The sequence below is a fragment of the Scaptodrosophila lebanonensis genome, unplaced genomic scaffold (assembly GCF_003285725.1).
Source record: "Scaptodrosophila lebanonensis strain 11010-0011.00,11010-0021.00 unplaced genomic scaffold, SlebRS2 tig00000001-arrow-pilon, whole genome shotgun sequence".
NCBI classification, from domain to species: Eukaryota; Metazoa; Arthropoda; class Insecta; order Diptera; family Drosophilidae; genus Scaptodrosophila; species Scaptodrosophila lebanonensis.
In genome coordinates, this window is record NW_022060529.1 from 24,820,917 (window position 1) to 24,828,283 (window position 7,367).

Sequence of the window (7,367 nt, forward strand, 5' to 3'; positions counted from 1 at the left end):
ATTGTTGCCGTCCCTGCAGCTCAGAGCGGTTCGTTATGCGTGCCCCTGCTTATGCACAAGGGCTTGTTCAGGCCCTAGTTTGTATCTCCCACCTGGCTAGCTGCTTTAAATATTGGGAAGCTGCAGAGGAGGGGTACGTATACCAGCAGACAGACGTGTTTTATTTAACGCAAAATCATTTTGAAGCCAGACTGATTGTAATTTCATTTGGCCGGCGTCTGGCTTTAACCGCAGCCGATTGCTCACAGCCGATTCTTGTTATTTAATTTTCCAGGCGACTACAAATGCCATTTCCTTGGTTCGCGCTGTCTCCGCCTTGATTTCCGAGCTTAGTCAACCTTTTTTCAACGCTTTATCTATTAGTCACATTGCCTGCCGCTTTTAATGAAATTTACTGTTTATTTTGTGGCTCAGACTTAACAAAAGGTGCAGCGACGAAGACGAAGAAGGGAAACCTAATCCCCAAGGAAATTATGTGATAAATGTGCGTGGGCTAACCTTGTGTGCACCTTTCTATGCTTAAAGCAGCTGAGCAGCGAATAGCTGTAAATATTTTCCGAGAAACATGATGCGTATTGTCGAAATAACTAAGCTGCTGACCCCTTTTGTTCGCAGCGATTCTCTGTAAAAGGGAAAAGTTAAGTTGCGCAATTATCTTTAAGTGGTCGAGCAATGGCGGCGAAATACAAGGCACGTTTTGAAAATTGTCCTTATTATATATAAACCAGTTGAGTAATATAACAAGAAAAAAGAGTTGAGTGCTGTATGCTGAGAACGTCTCGCTCTCATTTTATTTTAGCCCTGCACCAAAAACTCTTTTAATCTAATATTACTTCAATTTGTGTTAAACTCTACCGCTTGCTCGACGGCAAAAAGGGTATACTGAGCTCCAGAATCTCTTTAAATTCAAGAGCTAGAATAACCAAACGGACAGGCAGACAGGGGTATATCGACTCGTCGTGTCATGCTCATCAAGAATATATTTATCTCGTGGGGTCTGCTACTCCTTCTGCCTGCTAAATTATTCATTTTCCGCAAACCTTATATACTTACCTTTTAGGTACAGGGTACAATAATTTTGCATTGCGTACGCATGCAAGTATAAAGAATCTGTGTGCCTTTAGCTTCTATAGTCTCTGAGATATAACTGATCATACGGACGGACAGACAAGCAAACATTGCTAAATCGACTCATCTTGTCATGCTTATCAGGAATTTACATACTTTTTAAATTAGTTGACAAAAGGTCGTTGCACAACTATACACCTTGGAAGGATTGGCGAAGTTACTTAAAGAAAAACGAACGCTAAAATCATAATCATTACAACATTAATACACATACTATGTACGTACATATGTATAGTACGAGTATGTTAAATGGACCTCAACCCTGAGTTGTTAACCGCAAGTGCAATAAAGTGGTCAGCTGTAAGCTACAGAAGCAGAAGTCGGCGGTCAGCAGTTAGTCGTCAAAGCAGAGAGAAAACCGCGTTTGATAAGTCAGCATTTGGTTAAATTTAATACGTGTTTACGGTCTAGACCGTTATTTTATTACAAACCTACTTAATACATTTTCTAATACAGTGAAACTTAACTCCCTTAACGGACACATCTTTTATCCGGACACTCTCTTCGGCGGACACTTCTTCTAAAACATTCGATCGGTGTATAAAGTATTTAAGTATCCCCTTAAGCGGACACTCCCCTTGGGCGGGCAAAAATTGGCCGACCGTGAGTGTCCGGCCAAGAGAGTTTTCACTGTATATCTTGGAATCAATACTACAATAAACACAAGATCACCTAGTACCTATTGAGAATAGGCTTACTACTGTTTTCTTTGCTTAACCTTTCAAGGTATTTCGAGGTAAACGCCTTTCCTCGGCCAGCGTTCAGTTCAAAATACCTCATTACCTCGAGTAGAGTATTGATTACATCTTCTAAAGCAATGCTGTTTAATGAACAAATATTTATCTACTATACTTAATGAAAGAATCTATAAATACGGATACAGGATATGTTAATTACGTCCGGAGTTTCTCGGAAATGAATGGTTGAATTAATGGTGGGTGGTGCTTTTCATGTCATCGTAGTGGTATGCGGTTTTTGCTGCCATCGAGGGCACTTATTTAAAGAACACATACTTCTGTTGCATCAATACACCATACGCCATACCCCTAGAGCTAGAGTCTGTGTAAAGCTTAAGTTGAGCATCAATAGGAAAACTTAACAAAACTAGATTCGATATTAAATGCGTTGTTCTTCATACATTTCGTTTCGGGGATACGATATGGAGCTTAAGCAATAATCTCACTGCTCACAAGTTCAATATTGGCTTCTGCGATGTGGACTCAACCAAAATGTTCTAAATTTGAAGAAAAGACGTCTGTTTAGCTTTTTAGTAAAACACGGACTTCTTTATTACTATTCTAATATAAAACTATAGGTTTAAATATTTCCTTTTACCATATTCAAATCTGAGAGTGATTCGCTTCTTTCAAAAAATAAGTTTCCTTTATCAAGCGTCATTGTAATATTTTCCTTGTTGATGATCTTATCTATCATCTTCTATTAAACCACAACTTCCATTGACAATAGACAGTTTCGACTTTACCACGATGATTAAAGTGTAAGCCTCGTCTTTGTTCGTTGCACCACAGAATCAGAAGTTCGCTTCCGGCTTGTGGCAATGCTCATTGGTCGTATGTACTTTGAAGCACGTTGCCCATCGGTGAGGTAACTTCATAGCAACTATAGCAGTAATTAATTGCTTTCGACTTATATGCATCTTGTTTAAAAGCCTATTCAGGTTTAAAGTCTACGCCTCATCTCAATTAGGAAAATATTTTTCAACAGAATAGGAATTTTTGCTGCAATTCAGGATGCCTTATAGCTTGCTGGAGGGTAGCGTATGCTAATTGATTTGCTGATACTATATAAAATGGAAAGCAACTGCAGCACTCATAATGAAATTAATCTCAGCCCTGTGAAGTTTAAATCCAAATATGTCCTGCAGAGTATGCATACATAAAACTCCTTTAATAAGTATATAGACAGCGAGTAACTCCATATCTTCATAAAAACGCTATCTTTATTGACTTGTTCTATAAACTAAAAATTGAGCTAGAATATCCAATTCCTATTATGGACGCGTGACGTATATTTTGGCGCACCACAACGGATTTATACACGGCTTACGAACGATTGAGCGATTTGTTGCGAGCCATTTATGACATTCGCCGTATTGGCAAATACACATTAGACGGATATAAAGTGTGTCATCATTTCAAGCGAGCTGACGTTTTCTCTGGACATTTCTGCTAAATCATAATTTTGATTTTCCGACACTAATTCGATTTAATCAGATTGTTCAAATGACATTAAACGTTGCACACGTATTAGTTCTGCACGAACTCGGTTGGCAACTTACGCTGCCCAAGCTGCGATTTAAATTGTTCCACCTTAAATGCAGTTATGTTAACCATGCTAACGTTTCTTGTTTACGTATGCTATACCCTGTACCTAAAGGGTTAAAAGGGGATATTCGATTTGTGCAAAGTATGCGACAGGAACACCCCATAAAATCTAAGTCAGTACAAATCGATCTAGACAGGTCCGTCTCGATGAACCGCTGGATTTTAAAAACGGGTGAGCTGACATTGATCAAACTTGGAATGTAGACTCTCCTAGTCACTTAGCAAACATGAGTTTATTTTATGTTTTTATACCCTTTTCCCCCTCTAAGGATTTCATCGACACTCTTCAAAAAAATTCAAAAAATTTAAATTTTGATTAAATTATGCACGATGTGGTTAAATAACTTATTTTATCTTATTTTTCATTATTCGTGAATTGTTGCTCGAAGTTTTATAATAATAATTATAATATTTGGTAACTGTACCCTTGACATTAATAACTAATGCTCATTTGCTTCTATTCTATGAACTGTTATATTTTTCAATTCTTTATTTTGGCTTAATAGTATTTATTCAGTTATGCGATAAACCTTTTTGAATGTCAAAATTCTTTCAACAACAAAAAACTTTTTTAGTGGAGTACCTCTGTATATTCATACCTCTGTATATAAGTTTGAGAGCAGATGCCCGCCCTAAAGCAGTTTTCAAGTAGTGCTAGCGATACACTCTCTAGGAAGCAATAAATAATTGCATATTAATGCTTCCAAGAGTGATTTTTTTGACATGTATGTATGTTTCATTTTGTACAGTAAGTGATATTTTTACGGCTAATGACCTTTGAAAAAAACAAGTAAAAAAGCTAAAGTCGGGTGTCCCGACTTTGAAATACTCTGTACATATGTTTAGATTAAATATAGAAATTAAAAAAAGTCAGAGAATTAAAAAAAAAATTTTTTTGATCGATTTTACCTTTTTTGGTATTCGAACTCAGGTAAAGGGTGTACTATATAATTGCGCATATATAAAGCACTTGCGTCTATGTGAGTGTATGTATGTTTATGCGCGTCTATTCGTGTCTGTGTAAACATGTTAGCAGTCAACTAAACAGCAACATCAATAACAGCCGCGGGCAGCGCTGCAGCAGCAAATATATTTATGGCTATAACTTCTTGTTAAATCGGTCTATCATAATGAAACTTGGCATACGGATACATAATAACGAACTGGGGGTATTTGCAGTTTGAGTACGAAATTCCAAGAATTACGTGAGTTAGAGAAAATCGCAATTTGCATGGGAGAGGGGGGAGGGAGGGAAATTCCAGAATACACTTGCACTTGCACAGCGTACACTCATAACTCATCTTTGTGCAAAGTTTGGTGTCTCTACTTCTTATAGTCTCTGAGATCCAGGTGTTCATACGGACAGACGGACAGACAGACAGACAGGGCTAGATCGACTCGTCTCGTCATGCTGATCAAGAATATACATATATACTTTGTGGGGCCTGCCACGCCCCCTTCTGCCTGTTACATTTTCAGCTCCCGCAAACCTAATATACTCTTGTACATTTGTATAAAAAAACAGTGCAAGCAAAAAACTGAATTCTCTCTGCAGGTTACCATATGCATGACATACTACTTGTTCTTACATTGCACTCCAAGTAGTACTGGGCTTAACTTTGTTGTATAACTGGCATTTAAATGTTCATCTTTGTGGACAAGTCAAATCAGGCGCATGATAAATTGATTACCTAATCGCACGGAGGAAAACATCACAAACGCAAACTGAAGCTCTTATCTCGCCAAAGGCAGCCAGCAGATGTGTTTGTCTGCCATTTATCTACCTGTCAGCATCTGTGTTTGATTTAATTATGTTTTAGCTTAAATTGCATTTAATTCATAAATATTTGCTTGCTAAAGATTTCAGGACTTTTGTGCACTTCGAACTGCAAATTCTCTACTTAATATTCCACATATGACTATAAGAGTGTACATTAAAATACGGCGATCTTTGATTAAATTTAATTACATACTAATTCATTACACTGTAGTTTTTGTTGTTGTCTGCATTGCTCTCTGATCGTTTTATTAATAAAATAAACTTGCCTTCCGAATTAATGCATTTGTTTGCAATAAATGTTTCCATACAAAAGCTCTATGCCACTACAAGTAGCACACCTAAAGCTTAGCATTTTAGCATCTCTCAATACTACCTAGTGATCAGTAACTTAACTAATCAGGGATTCGCTGGCCAATACACACAGTCCTGTGTACAGATTCCAAATAAAAGGAAACACTTATTGTTTTGTATTAACCTGCTCGAACTGAACTGTCTCTTCCTTTAAGGAAAGCCTCTCTTTTCAGCCATCTGCGGAATCTCTGACCAGGAACGGCTGTGAGTCGGGGTATAGCTTTTAATTAATTCTAAGCTACATGACTATATCGGCTAGGCTTGTCACCCTGATCATACATGCGCACAAAACTAGTGTAGCCCCGTACCCTTTGGGTACAGGCTAGAGTTGGGCACGGGCCGTGTTTTTTGTCGTGGCACTTCGTGCCACGCGTGGGCCCGCGTGCTCGTGTTGTAAATTCCGATTTCGTGCGTGGCCGTGCGTGTTCGTGTTGAGCCAAAAAGGCACGACAAAACACGCACGAAAAAACACGAAAGAACACGAACATAGCACGAAATAAAATGAACAACTAAAGTAATAAAAAAACGAATGTTGGGTAAATAATCAAAATATATCGATAATTCGATTACTTTTAGCGTTTGCCCATATTTTAGAACACAAGCTAAATACATTTTTAGACAATTCATTATCAACAAAAGTTTTGTCTGTGACATATGATAATATAAGGGCTAAGCTTAAGATTGACCTCGCTAAGCAGCAGTTGGCATTTACCACCGACCTTTGGACAGATATGTATACACAGCGGACTTTCATATGTCTTAGTGCCCACTATATTACAGATTTGTTTGAACTTAAAGTTGCTATGTTAGGTGTAAAAGAATTTGTACTTTCTAATACAGGATCTAATATTTTGGAACAAGTCAATTCTATACTTGATGAATATGAGCTACGAAACAGTCTTAAGAGTAGTGTCATAATAACAGACAATGGTTCAAATGTTGTTTCCGCATTTAGCCACCACAAAACGCTTTCTTGTCACAATCTTAATTTAGTTAAAAAATTGGTAAAATATTTTAAACATTCAGAGCTTAATTGCAAGCTGAGCAAAACTTTAAAACAGGAAGTAAGCACAAGATGGAATTCAATCTATATTATGCTAAATAGCATTTATGATGTTAAATTAGAAATCCAGCATTTGTTACTGGAAAAAAATGAATTAAAACGTATTTCAGGGATTGACTTTGACCTGATGCATGACTTATTCAATTTTCTCAAACCATTTAAAGAATGCTCAGAGAAGCTTAGTTCTGAAAAAGAATCAACAATTGTTATATTTGCGTTGTGGTCTGAAAAGCTGAAGAACCACTGCGACTGGGGCGTTGTCGATTCTGCTGTTATAACAAAACTAAAGAATCTAACCTTAAATTCTTAAAAAAAAAACGTTTTGAACCAACCACAGTTCATTTATTGGGGCTATTTTTGAATCCACCTTTTAAGGAAATGAACTTTTTAAGTCCCGATAAAAAGGGGCACGTCATTCTGACACTAAAATCGATGCTAGCTGAAATAAATGATAGCTTAAATAACGATTTAACACTTGAATAAGAAAACGAAGCACCCAATAGTCAACACGACTTTTCTGAATTTTTGGACACTAATAATTAAAATAAAAATTTAATTGGACAGGTCAAGAATGGATATTGAAATAGATGATTATATAAGTAGTGTTGTTGATCCAGGAATTTGTGTGCTAACATTCTGGAAAAAATCAACAAAATTTAAAATGCTAAGGCAATTATCAAGGCATATACTCAATATCCCT